Source organism: Onthophagus taurus, unplaced genomic scaffold (genome assembly GCF_036711975.1).
Source record: "Onthophagus taurus isolate NC unplaced genomic scaffold, IU_Otau_3.0 ScKx7SY_16, whole genome shotgun sequence".
NCBI lineage: Eukaryota > Metazoa > Arthropoda > Insecta > Coleoptera > Scarabaeidae > Onthophagus > Onthophagus taurus.
Window position 1 is genome coordinate 1,881,113 of NW_027248941.1, and position 19,198 is coordinate 1,900,310.

The 19,198-nt window shown below is 27.1% G+C and overlaps 1 long non-coding RNA gene across 1 annotated transcript in view; it reads left to right on the plus strand.

The window, feature by feature from the left end:
• The window catches only part of LOC111422590 (uncharacterized), a 94,906-nt gene extending 93,857 nt beyond the window's left edge, over positions 1-1,049 (plus strand). The window contains exons 9-12 of the long non-coding RNA XR_011642240.1: positions 324-368; positions 430-492; positions 547-618; positions 675-1,049. This is a non-coding gene — a long non-coding RNA (uncharacterized lncRNA). The remainder of the gene's footprint in view (positions 1-323; positions 369-429; positions 493-546; positions 619-674) is intronic.
• Positions 1,050-19,198: the final 18,149 nt, after the last annotated feature.

The window sequence follows — 19,198 nt, forward strand, 5'->3', positions numbered from 1 at the left end:
ATGAAAATTTGATGAATAACGTTATTTTACTATTTCGTCATGGTAGTATTTGGAAATCAAAGCATTATACAAAAAAACAGTTAGAACAAAACTTGTAGCTAATCTTATTCTCAACACTATTGCTCTCTTTAATTTTTGCTCTCAGATGCGTCAATATCGAGAAAGATACGAAAATATAAAAATTTGATGAATTGTGTTATTTTACTACTTCGTCATGGTAGTATTCGGAAATTGAAGCCTTATTATTATTATTATTAATTAAGCCTTTACTAGTAGTTAATCTTATTCTCAACACTATCGCTCTGTTTCATTCTTCCTCTCAGGTTTTTCCTCTCTAGGTTTAGTTGATGGATTACTTTCCGCAATAAGTACGTAAAAAATATTTTTGTAATTAATTCTTAATAATTTTTAACATTTATTTCACTTTAGCACCAATTCTTAATAGTGTAGTATCCTTACTTAGCGGAATATTGTCGACAATTGGTGAAATAGGTAAGCATCTATTGCTCTAAAAATAAGAGTAATACTAATAACACACATTTTCAGTCAACAATCTTTTGGAAACAGTCCGAACAATTGTGAATCAAATTATTGACTCTTTACAAGGCGTTTTGAGTGGTGAGTAACTGTATTGATTTAATTAGAGTACGAATTAATTTCTGTTTATTACAAAGGCTTGACAAGCACCACCTCATCCGACAGTACAACAAGTGAATCCACCACCACCGCTGGAGCTAAACGTCACCATATCGTCCACAAGAAATTCCACCACGCTGCTCGCAGCCACCACCACCACCAAAACTAAAAGCAACAATAAAAGGAGCGTCGACGTTCGCTTCACGACGATCAGACGCCTTCACCGAAAAGATGCCGCAACAACAACACAACATTTTACCGAAAATAACTAAATGAAACGTGTCGTTTATGATATTCTTGTAAATTTGTTATATTGTTCGTTGCCGTTTCATCTTTTCGCGTTGAATTGCGAATTAGAATGTAAGCGCATCCCAAAAGGCAAAAAAAATAATAAAATTTTAATTTCAAATTAATCGACGACTTTTTTTTATTTCGAAGCATGTTACAAAAAAACTTTTTAAACGAAAGTTGTAGCTCATCTTGTTCTTAACAATATTGCTCTCTTTCATTTTTGCTGTCGGATGCATCGATATGGAGAAAGAAGCGAAAATATGAAATTTGATTAATTTGTTGTTTTACTACTTCGTAATGGTAGTATTCGGGAATCGAAGCATGCTACAAAAAAATTTTTAGAATGAAAGTTGTAGCTAATCTTGTTCTTAACAATATTGCTCTCTTTCATTTTTGTTCTTAGATGCGTCAAAAATGAGAAAAGTAAGAAAATTTAAAAATTTGATGAATTTCCTTGTTCTACTATTAGCTAATGGTAACATTTAAGAATCGAAGCATGTTACAAAAAAACTTTTTAAACAAAAGTTGTAGCTAATTTTATTGTTAACAATATTGCTCTCTTTCATTTTTGCTGTCAGATGCATCAAAAACGAGAAAAGTAAGAAAATTAAAAAATTTGATGAATTTCCTTGTTCTACTATTAGCTAATGGTAACATTTAAGAATCGAAGCATGTTACAAAAAAACTTTTAGAACGAAAGTTGTAGCTCATTTTGTTCTTAACAATATTGCTCTCTTTCATTTTTGCTGTCAGATGCATCAAAAACGAAAAAAGTAAGAAAATTTAAAAATTTGATGAATTTCCTTGTTTTACTATTAGCTAATGGTAACATTCGGGAATCGGAGCATGTTACAAAAAAACTTTTTAAACAAAAGTTGTAGCTAATTTTATTGTTAACAATATTGCTCTCTTTCACTTTTGCTGTCAGATGCATCAAAAACGAGAAAAGTTAGAAAATTTAAAAATTTGATGAATTTCCTTGTTCTACTATTAGCTAATGGTAACATTTAAGAATCGAAGCATGTTACAAAAAAACTTTTAAAATGAAAGTTGTAGCTAATCTTATTCTTAACAATATTGCCCTCTTTCATTTTTGCTGTCAGATGCATCAAAAACGAGAAAAATTAGAAAATTTAAAAATTTGATGAATTTCCTTGTTCTACTATTAGCTAATGGTAACATTTAAGAATCGAAGCATGTTACAAAAAAACTTTTAGTACGAAAGTTGTAGCTCATCTTGTTCTTAACAATATTGCTCTCTTTCATTTTTGCTCTTAGATGCGTCAAAAATGAGAAAAGTAAGAAAATTAAAAAATTTGATGAATTTCCTTATTTTACTATTAGCTAATGGTAACATTTAAGAATCGAAGCATGTTACAAAAAAACTTTTAGAACGAAAGTTGTAGCTCATTTTGTTCTTAACAATATTGCTCTCTTTCATTTTTGCTGTCAGATGCATCAAAAACGAAAAAAGTAAGAAAATTTAAAAATTTGATGAATTTCCTTGTTTTACTATTAGCTAATGGTAACATTCGGGAATCGGAGCATGTTACAAAAAAACTTTTTAAACAAAAGTTGTAGCTAATTTTATTGTTAACAATATTGCTCTCTTTCACTTTTGCTGTCAGATGCATCAAAAACGAGAAAAGTTAGAAAATTTAAAAATTTGATGAATTTCCTTGTTCTACTATTAGCTAATGGTAACATTTAAGAATCGAAGCATGTTACAAAAAAACTTTTAAAATGAAAGTTGTAGCTAATCTTATTCTTAACAATATTGCCCTCTTTCATTTTTGCTGTCAGATGCATCAAAAACGAGAAAAATTAGAAAATTTAAAAATTTGATGAATTTCCTTGTTCTACTATTAGCTAATGGTAACATTTAAGAATCGAAGCATGTTACAAAAAAACTTTTAGTACGAAAGTTGTAGCTCATCTTGTTCTTAACAATATTGCTCTCTTTCATTTTTGCTCTTAGATGCGTCAAAAATGAGAAAAGTAAGAAAATTAAAAAATTTGATGAATTTCCTTATTTTACTATTAGCTAATGGTAACATTTAAGAATCGAAGCATGTTACAAAAAAACTTTTAGTACGAAAGTTGTAGCCCATCTTGTTCTTAACAATATTGCTCTCTTTCATTTTTGCTGTCAGATGCATCAAAAACGAAAAAAGTAAGAAAATTTAAAAATTTGATGAATTTCCTTGTTTTACTATTAGCTAATGGTAATATTTGAGAATCGAAGCATATTACAAAAAAACTTTTAGAACAAAAGTTGTAGCAAATTTTATTCTTAATAATATTGCTCTCTTACATTTTTGCTCTTAGATGCGTCAATTTTGAGAAAAATATGAAAATATGAAAATTTGATGAATTTCCTTGTTATACTATTAGCTAATGGTAACATTTGAGAATTGAAGCATGTTACAAAAAAACTTTTAGAACAAAATATGTAGCAAATATTATTCTTAACAATATTGCTCCCTTACATTTTTGCTCTTAGATGCGTCAATTTTGAGAAAAACATGAAAATATGAAAATTTGATGAATTTCGTTGTTATACTATTAGCTAATGGTAACATTTGAGAATCGAAGCATGTTACAAAGAAACTTTTAGAACAAAATTTGTAGCAAATTTTATTCTTAACAATATTGCTCTCTTACATTTTTGTTCTTAGATGCGTTAATTTTGAGAAAAACATGAAAATATGAAAATTTGATGAATTTCTTTGTTTTACTGTTAGGTAATGGTAACATTTGAGAATCGAAGCATGTTACAAAGAAACTTTTCGAACAAAATTTGTAGCAAATTTTATTCTTAACAATATTGCTCCCTTACATTTTTGCTCGTAGATGCGTCAATTTTGAGAAAAGTATAAAAATATGAAAATTTGATGAATAACGTTATTTTACAAGTTGTTAATGGTAATATTTGAAAATTGGAAAATGTTATAAAAAAACTTTTGGAAGAAAAGTTGTAGCAAATTTTATTGTTAATAATATTGCTCTCTCTCACTTTTGCTGTCAGATGCCTCAATATGGAGAAAGAAGCGACTTTTTATTCAATTAATTTATTCAAAAATTACAGATATCTGTAATTAAATCGAAACATTCCCTTTTTGCACCGAAAGATGGCGCTAAAACAACCACGATTTCATTAAAATTTAATCTAAATTGATTTAGTTTAAATTTAATATTTCGAATGAGTATCTAAATAAGCTTAAAATTAATTATTAGAATAATTTTGAATACGATTGTGTAAAAACGGTGTTAGGATGACGATTTTGAACTTGAAAAGGCGTTTAAAACGAAAATTACCAAAAGAATTTAATAAAAGTAGCCCAAGAACATCGGTAGTCGTAAAAATTCTTATCGAATCACTCATTTCGGTTGTAACATTTTCACACTCTTCTTCATCGCTTTGAAGAGCGTTGCACAACGAAACACTTTTATTCGTTACAAATTAAGTTAGTTAAAAAAATCGTATCTCAAAAACTAATTGAGATATCGAAATGATTTAATCACCATTTTGTAGCAAATTTAATCTAGATTTGATATCCAAAAAATATTTATTTCGATTCTATAAATAACGGAGGTACGATTTTTTTAATTCAACTCAATAATTTAGATTAACTCAATAAAAAGGGAGTTTAAAATCTCGTATCTCAAAAACGAATTGAGATATCACCATGAAATAAAATGCATTTTAAAGCAAATTTAATCAAGAATTAATGAGATTAAAATAATTTTTTTAATCCCACAAATTTCGGTGAAATGATTTTTTCAATATCTTTACTCGTTACAAATTAAGTTAAAAAACGTTAAAATTAAAAAAATCGTATCTCAAAAACTAATTGAGATATCGAAATGATTTAGTCACCATTTTGTAGCAAATTTAATCTAGATTTAAGACCCCGATGATATTTATTTCGATTCTATAAATCGCTGAGATATGATTTTTTTTAGTTAAGAAGTTAAATTAATACAAATATAATTTAAAAAATCGTATCTCAAGAACGAATTGAGATATCGCCATGAAATAAAATGCATTTTAAAGCAAATTTAATCAAGAATTAATGAGATTAAAACAATTTTTTTAATCCCACAAATTTCGGTGAAATGATTTTTTCAATATCTTTACTCGTTACAAATTAAGTTAAAAAACGTTAAAATTAAAAAAATCGTATCTCAAAAACTAATTGAGATATCGAAATGATTTAATCACCATTTTGTAGCAAATTTAATCTAGATTTAAGACCCCGATGATATTTATTTCGATTCTATAAATCGCTGAGATATGATTTTTTTTAGTTAAGAAGTTAAATTAATACAAATGTAATTTAAAAAATCGTATCTCAAGAACGAATTGAGATATCGCCATGAAATAAAATGCATTTTAAAGCAAATTTAATCAAGAATTAATGAGATTAAAATAATTTTTTTAATCCCACAAATTTCGGTGAAATGATTTTTTCAATATCTTTACTCGTTACAAATTAAGTTAAAAAACGTTAAAATTAAAAAAATCGTATCTCAAAAACTAATTGAGATATCGAAATGATTTAATCACCATTTTGTAGCAAATTTAATCTAGATTTAAGACCCCGATGATATTTATTTCGATTCTATAAATCGTTGAAATATGACTTTTTTTAGTTAAAAAGTTAAATTAATACAAATGCAATTTAAAAAATCGTATCTCAAAAACTAATTGAGATATCAAAATGATTTAATCACCATTTTGTAGCAAATTTAATCTAGATTTAAGACCCCGATGATATTTATTTCGATTCTATAAATCGCTGAGATATGATTTTTTTTAGTTAAGAAGTAAAATTAATACAAATGCAATTTAAAAAATCGTATCTCAAAAACTAATTGAGATATCGAAATGATTTAATCACCATTTTGTAGCAAATTTAATCTAGATTTAAGACCCCGATGATATTTATTTCGATTCTATAAATCGCTGAGATATGATTTTTTTTAGTTAAGAAGTAAAATTAATACAAATGCAATTTAGAAAATCGTATCTCAAAAACTAATTGAGATATCGAAATGATTTAATCACCATTTTGTAGCAAATTTAATCTAGATTTAAGACCCCGATGATATTTATTTTGATTCTATAAATCGCTGAGATATGATTTTTTTTAGTTAAGAAGTAAAATTAATACAAATGCAATTTAAAAAATCGTATCTCAAAAACTAATTGAGATATCGAAATGATTTAATCACCATTTTGTAGCAAATTTAATCTAGATTTAAGACCCCGATGATATTTATTTCGATTCTATAAATCGTTGAAATATGACTTTTTTTAGTTAAAAAGTTAAATTAATACAAATGCAATTTAAAAAATCGTATCTCAAAAACTAATTGAGATATCGAAATGATTTAATCACCATTTTGTAGCAAATTTAATCTAGATTTAAGACCCCGATGATATTTATTTCGATTCTATAAATCGCTGAGATATGATTTTTTTTAGTTAAGAAGTAAAATTAATACAAATGCAATTTAAAAAATCGTATCTCAAAAACTAATTGAGATATCGAAATGATTTAATCACCATTTTGTAGCAAATTTAATCTAGATTTAAGACCCCGATGATATTTATTTCGATTCTATAAATCGCTGAGATATGATTTTTTTTAGTTAAGAAGTAAAATTAATACAAATGCAATTTAAAAAATCGTATCTCAAAAACTAATTGAGATATCGAAATGATTTAATCACCATTTTGTAGCAAATTTAATCTAGATTTAAGACCCCGATGATATTTATTTCGATTCTATAAATCGCTGAGATATGATTTTTTTTAGTTAAGAAGTTAAATTAATACAAATGCAATTTAAAAAATCGTATCTCAAAAACTAATTGAGATATCAAAATGATTTAATCACCATTTTGTAGCAAATTTAATCTAGATTTAAGACCCTGATGATATTTATTTCGATTCTATAAATCGCTGAGATATGATTTTTTTAGTTAAGAAGTTAAATTAATACAAATGCAATTTAAAAAATCGTATCTCAAAAACTAAATGAGATATCGAAATGATTTAATCACCATTTTGTAGCAAATTTAATCTAGATTTAAGACCCCGATGATATTTATTTCGATTCTATAAATCGCTGAGATATGATTTTTTTTAGTTAAAAAGTTAAATTAATACAAATGCAATTTAAAAAATCGTATCTCAAAAACTAATTGAGATATCGAAATGATTTAATCACCATTTTGTAGCAAATTTAATCTAGATTTAAGACCCCGATGATATTTATTTCGATTCTATAAATCGCTGAGATATGATTTTTTTTAGTTAAAAAGTTAAATTAATACAAATGCAATTTAAAAAATCGTATCTCAAAAACTAATTGAGATATCAAAATGATTTAATCACCATTTTGTAGCAAATTTAATCTAGATTTAAGACCCCAATGATATTTATTTCGATTCTACAAATCGCTGAGATATGATTTTTTTTAGTTAAAAAGTTAAATTAATACAAATGCAATTTAAAAAATCGTATCTCAAAAACTAATTGAGATATCAAAATGATTTAATCACCATTTTGTAGCAAATTTAATCTAGATTTAAGACCCTGATGATATTTATTTCGATTCTATAAATCGCTGAGATATGATTTTTTTTAGTTAAGAAGTTAAATTAATACAAATGCAATTTAAAAAATCGTATCTCAAAAACTAATTGAGATATCAAAATGATTTAATCACCATTTTGTAGCAAATTTAATCTAGATTTAAGACCCTGATGATATTTATTTCGATTCTATAAATCGCTGAGATATGATTTTTTTTAGTTAAGAAGTTAAATTAATACAAATGCAATTTAAAAAATCGTATCTCAAAAACTAATTGAGATATCAAAATGATTTAATCACCATTTTGTAGCAAATTTAATCTAGATTTAAGACCCTGATGATATTTATTTCGATTCTATAAATCGCTGAGATATGATTTTTTTTAGTTAAAAAGTTAAATTAATACAAATGTAATTTAAAAAATCATATCTCAAGAACGAATTGAGATATCGCCATGAAACAAATCACGTTTAAAAGCAAATTCAATTAATTTTTAATGATGTGAAAATAACTTCTTCATTTCCACTATTTCCTTAGGTAATTATCGTCTAATTTAGCGTCTCGTTAATTACAAAGACGGATTTTTTTCGAGTGTAAATAAGCATTGAATTAGCCGAGACATTTGATACATGTTGGTATTTAAATTTTTTCCTCTCTTAATTTAATAAGGATAAAAAGAATTAGCAGGTTTTTTAGCGCCGAGGAAAAAATAACTTTTTATTACGACGATTTAAAGAAGAAATATGTTTTTTGTATTACTTATATAATCGGAGATTTGACAAAAATGATTGAAACGTCAATCATTTTCTATTAAAAATGTCAAAAATTACTTAATTAAAAAGGGGCTCGCTTTTTATTTACACAAAAATGAGTGATACGAGTGCGAGGTCTCGAGATTCGAGATTGGCAATTCTTCAAAGTCCTGAACCAAGATCTTTACCCGAAACTCCACCACATCATGAAAATCACTCGCAACAAAGTGCACCATCTGAATCTAGACCACAAGAAAGGAGTCATCCTCAACCAAGTGCACCAGCTGAATCTCCACCACAAGAAAGGAGTCATCCTCAACCAAGTGCACCACCTGAATCTCCACCACATCCAGGAAATAATCATCCACAACCAAGTGCACCACCTCAAACTCCAGTACGACATGGTCAACAACCACCACCAAAGCCACCACCTCAAGCTCAACCTAAACCATATAATACTCCACCTAAAAGGCCGCTACAACTCACCGAATTAGATTCAGAATCGAGTGTTCAATCAGGACAAGTTAAGAATGAAGGAAATAATAACTTTAACATCACGGATATAATATCAAACTTTAAACTGGAGTATTTACCCTTGTATACATTCAAAACCTTTATTTTTTTTGTGGTGCTCTATATTGTATATTACTCGATACGGTTTATGCATGACCATGCCATAGACGAAGATGACGTGGAAAATGATGACGTAGAAGACGACGTGGCATATACACTACAGTCTCGAACCCGTGGCAGGAGAAGACTAAGAAGACGTCGAAGATTATTTTTTTAACTTGCAAGAAAATCTGTTTGTAATTGAAGAAATGTGTGACAAGTTTTAGAAATATAAGCGAAGCCCCGAATTATTTTTATTTGAATCTTTGAAAGGGAATAATTTGGTATAAAGTGATGTCAAAGGTTGCTTTATAAGCTCAAAAAGTTTTATTGTTTCAATTTTAACCGTTTCGGAGAAAACGATTTTTTTATAACAACATTTTTAGAAACGTCAAATTTAATAGGTGGTTTTTAAATATTAATAAAAAGTGAATCGTTCACTTCGAAAGATTATAATTCGGTGTAAATTAACCCCAAACGTTCCTTTATAACCTCGAAAAGTTTCATTCCTCCAATTTTAACCGTTTCGGAGAAAACGATTTTTTTATAACCACATTTTTAGAAACGTCAAATTTAATAGGAGATTTTTAAAAATTAATATCAAACGAATCGCTCACTTTGGAAGATTATAATTTGGTGCAAATTGAACCCAAACGTTCTTTTATAAGCTCAAAAAGTTTCATTCTTTCAATCTTAACCGTTTCGGAGATAACAATTTTTTTATAAGTATACTTTTAGAAACGTCAAATTTAATAGGAGATTTTTAAAAATTGATATCAAACGAATCGTTCACTTTGGAAGATTATAATTTGGCACAAATTAATCTCAAACGTTACTTTATAACCTCAAAAAGTTTCATTCTTTCAATCTTTACCGATTTTGAGAAAACGATTTTTTTATAACCACACTTTTAAGAAACGTCAAATTATGTAGGAGATTTTTAAAAATTAATATCACACGAATCGTTCACTTTGGAAGATTATAATTTGGTGAAAATTGAACCCAAACGTTCTTTTATAACCTCAAAAAGTTTCATTCTTTCAATCTTAACCGTTTCGGAAATAACAATTTTTTTATAACTACACTTTTAGAAACGTCAAATTATGTAGGAGATTTTTAAAAATTAATATCAAACGAATCGCTCATTTCGAAAGATTATAATTCGGTGTAAATTAATCCCAAATGTTCCTTTATAACCTCAAAAAGTTTCATTCTTTCAATCTTGACAGTTTAGGAAAAAATAATTTTTTTATAACCAAACTTTCAAGAAACAAATCAAATTTAATAGATTTTTAAAAATTAATATCAAACGAATCGGTCACTTTGGAAGATTATAATTTGGCATAAATTGAACCCAAACGTTGCTTTATAACCTCAAAAAATTTCATTCTTTCAATCTTAATGGTTTCGAAGATAACAATTTTTTTATAACTGCAGTTTTAGAAACGTCAAATTATGTAGGAGATTTTTAAAAATTAATATCAGACAAATCACTCACTTTGGAAGATTATAATTTGGTATAAATTAATCCCAAATATTCCTTTATAACCTCAAAAAGTTTCATTCTTTCAATTTTAACCGTTTCGGAGATAACAATTTTTTTATAACTACACTTTTAGAAATAGCAAAATAAGTAGGAGATTTTTAAAAATTAATATCAAACGAATCGCTCAGTTTGGAAGATTATAATTTGGTATAAATTGAACCCAAACCTTCCTTTATAACCTCAAAAAGTTTCGTTCTTTCAATCTTAACCGTTTCGGAGATAACAATTTTTTTATAACTACACTTTTAGAAACGTCAAATTTAATAGGAGGTTTTTAAAAATTAATATCAAACGAATCGTTCACTTTGAAAGATTATAATTCGGTATAAATTAATCCCGAACGTTGCTTTATAACCTCAAAAAGTTTCATTCTTTCAATCTTAACCGTTTCGGAGATAACAATTTTTTTATAACCACACTTTTAAGAAACGTCAAATTTAATAGGAGATCTTTATAAATTAATATCAAGCGAATCGTTCACTTTGAAAGGTTATAATTTGGTATAAATTAATCCCAAATGTTCCTTTATAACCTCAAAAAGTTTCATTCTTTCAATCTTGACAGTTTAGGAGAAAATAATTTTTTTATAACCAAACTTTCAAGAAACGTCAAATTTAATAGGATATTTTTAAAAATTAATATCAAACGAATCGCTCACTTTGGAAGATTATAATTTGGCATAAATTGAACCCAAACGTTGCTTTATAACCTCAAAAAGTTTCATTCTTTCAATCTTAATCGTTTCGGAGAAAATGTTGTTTTTATAACCACACTTTTAAGAAACGTCAAATTTAGTAGGAGATTTTCAAAAATTAATATCAAACGAATCGTTTATTTTGAAAGGTTATAATTTGGTATAAATTAATCCCAAATGTTCCTTTATAACCTCAAAAAGTTTCATTCTTTCAATCTTAACCGTTTCGGAGATAACAATTTTTTTATAACCACACTTTTAAGACAATCAAATTGAATCGGAGATTTATAAAAATAGAGTTTTCGAATCCAATTAAAAGCTCAAATATGGGGCTGAGTTTTTATTTTTAAAACTGATTTTAATGTACTTCAAGAAAGTAATCGCCGAAATCTTGTTGATCTTCTCCTGAAAAGGGATCCAGATTGATCTTCATCTTCGTCATCATCGTCATCATCATCATCATCATCATCATCGTCAACGTATTCGTTGTCTACATTTTTACACATTAATCGTAACACGTAATATATAGCAAAGAGCACCGCAAAAACAGCAGAGAATTTAAGTGTGTATAGCGGTAACTGTTCCGGTTTAAAATTTGCCAACATTTCCATCAAATCAAACCTGTTACTTCCATCCTGATCTTCATGAAGTGCATCATTCAATTGATTTTGATTAGTTCGTGTTTGCTGCTCATCCCGTGGTGAAGTTCGAGGTGGTGTTCTTTGTGGTGTACTTGATGCTGGAGGATTGAACGACCTACTTCCGCTATCTGCAGAGTTCGCTTGACTCATTTTATTACAAAAAAATAAAAGCGAGCCCCTTTTTTGAAATATATGATGCAACTTTGTTTGATTTTGACATATTTGACTTTGAAATGGATAAAATTTAATCGAAATGGTTAAAATTGAAGGAATGAAACTTTTTGAGGTTATAAAGTAAGGTTTGGGTTCAATTTATACCAAATTATAACCTTTCAAGATAAACGATTCGTTTGATTTTAATTTTTGAAAATCTTCTACTAAATTTGACGTTTCTTAAAAGTGTGATTATAAAAAAATTATTTTCTCCGAAACGATTAAGATTGAAAGAATGAAACTTTTTGAGGTTATAAAGCAACGTTTGGGTTCAATTTATGCCAAATTATAATCTTCCAAAGTGAGCGATTCGTTTGATATTAATTTTTAAAAATCTTCTATTAAATTTGACATTTCTTGAAAGTGTGGTTATAAAAAAATTATTTTCTCCGAAGCGGTTAAGATTGAAAGAATGAAACTTTTTGAGGTTATAAAGGAACGTTTGGGTTCAATTTATACCTAATTATAATCTTCCAAAGTAAACGATTCGTTTGATATTAATTTTTTAAAATCTCCTATAAAATTTGACGTTTCTTAAAAGTGTGGTTATAAAAAAATCGTTTTCTCCGAAACGGTTAAGATTGAAAGAATAAAATTTTTTGAGGTTGTAAAGGAAGGTTTGGACTCAATTTATACCAAGTTATAATCTTCCAAAATAAACGATTGGTTTGATATTAATTTTTAAAAATCACCTATCAAATTTGACGTTTCTTAAAAGTGTGATTATAAAAAAATTATTTTCTTGAAAATGGTTAGGATTGAAAGAATGAAACTTTTTGAGGTTATAAAGGAACATTTTGGATTAATTTATGCCAAATTATTATGTTCCAAAGTAAAGGATTCATTTGATATTAATTTTTAAAAATCTCCTACTTAATTTGACGTTTCTTAAAAGTGTGGTTATAAAAAAATTATTTTCTCCGAAACGGTTAAGATTGAAAGAATGAAACTTTTTGAGGTTATAAAGTAACGTTTGGGATTAATTTGTACCAAATTATACCCTTTCAAAGTGAACGATTCACTTTTTATTAGTTTTTAAAAATCTTAAACAATTTTCAAAAACAATTATTTTCTCTAAAACAGTTACGTTTAAAAGAATGAAAGAGTTTCTGATTCAATTCATGATTTTTTAACTTTCTTCATATCGTAAATACCCTTTCGCACTCAACAACAAAACAAATCGTTAAAAATCAATCATTTCAACGTCAAACACGTCAAAATCAAAAAAAGTCACGAAATAAACTCAAAAAGGGGCTCGTTTTTAGCTTACAAATAAAATGAGTCAAACGAACGCTACAGATCCAGGTACACCATATCGAACTGCAATTGAATCTACTCCCCCAAGAACCCCTCAATCTCAAACCCCGTCAAGATCTCCTCAACAGCAAAGTCCGGCAAAATCTCCTCGAGCGCAAAGTGAGGCAGGATCTGCTCAAGCTCAAACTCCACCCAAAAGCCCAACACAAAGTGCTCATCCAAATCAAGAAGCTGACAACCAAAACCAAGTGGATGGTGAAAAGAAAGGAGGTTTTGGTGGTTTCAGTGAAATGCTGAAAAATATTAAAATAGAGTGTATACCAGTTTATGTAATTGAAATCGCCATTGTATTACTTTTACTTTCTGCGCTATATTACGGGATAAGTTTCATGGGTGTAAAGGAACGGCAGCAAGAAGAAGAGGAAGACCAAAATCTCCCACCTTGCAGAAGAAGATATCCGATAGATTAATTATTTTCGATTTAACCAAACAACCAAAAAATGTGTGACAAGTCTTAAAAATACATATAAACGAAGCCCCGAACTCTTTCTTCTTTATTCTTGACCTTTTCCAACTTAAATAGCACTAATAACCTCTTCAACAATCCACAAAAACTCTTCACGAACGTTAATATTAAATCGATTATACTGTATAGAAACGAACACGCGACATTTAAACCCGAAAAGACACGCGTTATTGCCTAACCGCTTTAGATCACGTTTCTTCTTATTCAACATCACCGTTTTCATCCAACACTTCTTTGTTATCTCTTTATTATAGTTTGTTGTGAGGCTTTTTTGATTATTTAGATTTCTATGTGGACGTCCGACAAATAAATGTGATTTCAACATCGAGAAGTTAATTGACAAGAAAGAGGAGGTTTTAGATCTTTAGATACTCTCCATTCAGTGACGATTTTTTTTCAAAAATGAGTAAATATCACCGGGTTCTCATCCCTGCTCAAGATTAAACGTTGAATTTGTAAAGAAGAATTGAACGAGTTAACCTTTGATTTATAGTTTATTATGTTCGATGTTTCCATTGGGAACACACATTTTTATTCGATTTAATTAATTTAATTTTACCATTTAATGCTAATTAATGATCTTTTGAAATTTATTTCAAATTAATCGTTTACTCTAGAAGCTAATAATTTGGGGTGAGTTAAGATCAAACGTTCCTTTATAACCTCAAAAAGTTTCGTTGTTTCAATATTAACCGTTTCGGAGAAAATAATTTTTTTATAACCGCACTTTTAAGAAACGTCAAATTTGATAGGTCATTTTTAAAAATTAATATCAAACGAATCGCTCACCTTGAAAGATTATAATTTGGTACAAATTAATCTCAAAGCTTCCTTTATAAGCTCAAAAAGTTTCGTTGTTTCAATCTTAATCGTTTTCGAAAAAACGATTTTTTTATAACACCACTTTTAAGAAACGTCAAATTGAGTATGAGATTTTTAAAAATTAATATCAAACGAATCGTTTACTTTGAAAGGTTATAATTTGGTATAAATTAATCCCAAACGTTCCTTTATAACCTCAAAAAGTTTCGTTGTTTCAATCTTAACCATTTTCGAAAAAATAATTTTTTTATAACCACACTTTTAAGAAATGTAAAATTTGATAAGTGATTTTTAAAAGTTAATATCAAACGAATCCTTTACTTTGGAACATAATAATTTGGTGTAAATTGATCCAAAATGTTCCTTTATAACCTCAAAAAGTTTCGTTATTTCGATCTTAACCATTTTCGAGAAAATAATTTTTTTATAACCACACTATTAAGAAATGTCAAATTACATAGGAGATTTTTAAAAATTAATATCAAACTAATCCTTTACTTTGGAACATAATAATTTGGTATACAATAATCCAAAATGTTCCTTGATAACCTCAAAAAGTTTCGTTATTTCAATCTTAACCATTTTCGAGAAAATAATTTTTTTATAACCACACTTTTAAGAAATGTCAAATTTGATAAGTGATTTTTAAAAATTAATATCAAACGAATCCTTTACTTTGGAACATAATAATTTGGTATAAATTAATCCAAAATGTTCCTTTATAACCTCAAAAAGTTTCGTTATTTCAATCCTAACTGTTTTCGAGAAAATAATTTTTTTATAACCACACTTTTAAGAAACGTCAAATTGAATAGGTGATTTTGAAAAATTAATATCAAACGAATCCTTTACTTTGGAACATAATAATTTGGTATAAATTAATCCCAAACATTGTGTTATAACCTCAAAAAGTTTCATTCTTTTAATCTTAACCATTTTCGAGAAAATAATTTTTTTATAACCACACTTTTAAGAAATGTCAAATTTGATAAGTGATTTTTAAAAATTAATATCAAACGAATCCTTTACTTTGGAACATAATAATTTGGTATAAATTAATCCAAAATGTTCCTTTATAACCTCAAAAAGTTTCGTTATTTCAATCCTAACTGTTTTCGAGAAAATAATTTTTTTATAACCACACTTTTAAGAAACGTCAAATTGAATAGGTGATTTTGAAAAATTAATATCAAACGAATCCTTTACTTTGGAACATAATAATTTGGTATAAATTAATCCCAAACATTGTGTTATAACCTCAAAAAGTTTCATTCTTTTAATCTTAACCATTTTCGAGAAAATAATTTTTTTATAACCACACTTTTAAGAAATGTCAAATTTGATAAGTGATTTTTAAAAATTAATATCAAACGAATCCTTTACTTTGGAACATAATAATTTGGTATAAATTAATCCAAAATGTTCCTTTATAACCTCAAAAAGTTTCGTTATTTCAATCCTAACTGTTTTCGAGAAAATAATTTTTTTATAACCACACTTTTAAGAAACGTCAAATTGAATAGGTGATTTTGAAAAATTAATATCAAACGAATCCTTTACTTTGGAACATAATAATTTGGTATAAATTAATCCCAAACATTGTGTTATAACCTCAAAAAGTTTCATTCTTTTAATCTTAACCATTTTCGAGAAAATAATTTTTTTATAACCACACTTTTAAGAAATGTCAAATTTGATAAGTGATTTTTAAAAATTAATATCAAACGAATCCTTTACTTTGGAACATAATAATTTGGCATACATAAATCCAAAATGTTCCTTTATAACCTCAAAAAGTTTCATTCTTTCAATCCTAACCATTTTCAAGAAAATAATTTTTTTATAATCACACTTTTAGGAAACGTCAAATTTGATAGGTGATTTTTAAAAATTAATATCAAACGAATCCTTTACTTTGGAACATAATAATTTGGTATAAATTAATCCCAAACATTGTGTTATAACCTCAAAAAGTTTCGTTGTTTCAATCTTAAGCAATTTCGAGAAAATAATTTTTTTATAACCACACTTTTAAGAAACGTCAAATTTGATAGGTGATTTTTAAAAATTAATATCAAACGAATCTTTCACTTTGGAACATAATAATTTGGCATACATAAATCCAAAATGTTCCTTTATAACCTCAAAAAGTTTCATTCTTTCAATCCTAACCATTTTCAAGAAAATAATTTTTTTATAATCACACTTTTAGGAAACGTCAAATTTGATAGGTGATTTTTAAAAATTAATATCAAACGAATCCTTTACTTTGGAACATAATAATTTGGTATAAATTAATCCCAAACATTGTGTTATAACCTCAAAAAGTTTCGTTGTTTCAATCTTAAGCAATTTCGAGAAAATAATTTTTTTATAACCACACTTTTAAGAAACGTCAAATTTGATAGGTGATTTTTAAAAATTAATATCAAACGAATCTTTCACTTTGAAAGGTTATAATTTGGTATAAAATAATCTCAAACGTTCCTTTATAACCTCAAAAAGTTGCGTTGTTTCAATCTTAACCATTTCGGAGAAAATAATTTTTTTATAACCACACTTTTAAGAAACGTCAGATTTGATAGGTGATTTTTAAAAATTAATATCAAACGAATCGTTCACTTTGAAAGGTTATAATTTGGTATAAAATAATCTCAAGCGTTCCTTTATAACCTCAAAAAGTTTCGTTATTTCAATCTTAACCGTTTCGGAGAAAATAATTTTTTTATAACCACACTTTTAAGAAACGTCAGATTTGATAGGTGATTTTTAAAAATTAATATCAAACGAATCGTTCACTTTGAAAGGTTATAATTTGGTATAAAATAATCTCAAGCGTTCCTTTATAACCTCAAAAAGTTTCGTTATTTCAATCTTAACCGTTTCGGAGAAAATAATTTTTTTATAACCACACTTTTAAGAAACATCATATTAAGTAGGAGATTTTTAAAAATTAATATCAAACGAATCCTTTACTTTGGAACATAATAATTCGGTATAAATTAATCCCTAACATTATGTTATAACCTCAAAAAATTTCATTGTTTCAATCTTAACCATTTTCGAGAAAATAATTTTTTTATAACCACACTTTTTAGAAACGTCAAATTTGATAGGTGATTTTTAAAAATTAATATCAAACGAATCTTTTACTTTGAAAGGTTATAATTTGGTATAAAATAATCTCAAACGTTCCTTTATAACCTCAAAAAGTTTCGTTGTTTTAATCTTAACCATTTTCGAGAAAATAATTTTTTTATAACCACACTTTTAAGAAACGTCAAATTTGATAAGTGATCTTTAAAAATTAATATCAAACGAATCCTTTACTTTGGAACATAATAATTTGGTATAAATTAATCCAAAATGTTCCTTTATAACCTCAAAAAGTTTCGTTATTTCAATCCTAACTGTTTTCGAGAAAATAATTTTTTTATAACAACACTTCTAAAAAACGTCAAATTAAGTAGGAGATTTTTAAAAATTAATATCAAATGAATCCTTTACTTTGGAACATAATAATTTGGCATAAATTAATCCAAAATGTTCCTTTATAACCTCAAAAAGTTTCATTCTTTCAATCCTAACCATTTTCAAGAAAATAATTTTTTTATAATCACACTTTTAAGAAACGTCAAATTTGATAGGTGATTTTTAAAAATTAATATCAAATGAATCCTTTACTTTGGAACATAATAATTTGGTATAAATTAATCCCAAACATTGTGTTATAACCTCAAAAAGTTTCATTCTTTTAATCTTAACCATTTCCGAGAAAATAATTTTTTTATAACCACACTTTTAAAAAACGTCAAATTTGATAGGTGATTTTTAAAAATTAATATCAAACGAATCCTTTACTTTGGAACATAATAATTTGGTATAAATTAATCCCAAACATTGTGTTATAACCTCAAAAAGTTTCATTGTTTCAATCTTAACCATTTTCAAAAAAATAATTTTTTTATAACCACACTTTTAAGAAACGTCAAATTTGATAGGTGATTTTTAAAAATTAATATCAATCGAATCGTTCACTTTGAAATATTATAATTTGGTATAAATTAATCCCAAACGTTCCTTTATAACCTCAAAAAATTTCATTCTTCCAATCTTAACCATTTCGGAGAAAACGATTTTTTTATAACCACACTTTTAAGAAACGTCAAATTTAATAGGGGATTTTTAAAAATTAATAACAAGCGAATCGTTCACTTTGAAATATTATAATTTGGTATAAATGAATCCCAAGCGTTCCTTAATAACCTCAAAAAGTTTCGTTGTTCCAATCTTATCAGTTTCTGAGAAAATCGTTTTTTTATAACCATAAATTTTTTTTCTACATAATTTTATTAGTAACCTCTGCATATTAAAAAAATTAATTGAAATTGACAGTTACGTCAAAATTTATTTAAAAAAAATATAGAAAAATTCCCGTTCAACAAACAAACGTTAAAAGCAACACAAAAAAGAAAATTGGAAGAAAATGACTTCGTCAACGGATAACAGAGAATCATCTTTAAGTTTAAACGGAGTCCACTTGACAACATTAGAGGTTATCGGCATTGCGGCAGGGACGGCGATCCTCACACTTTTCTGTT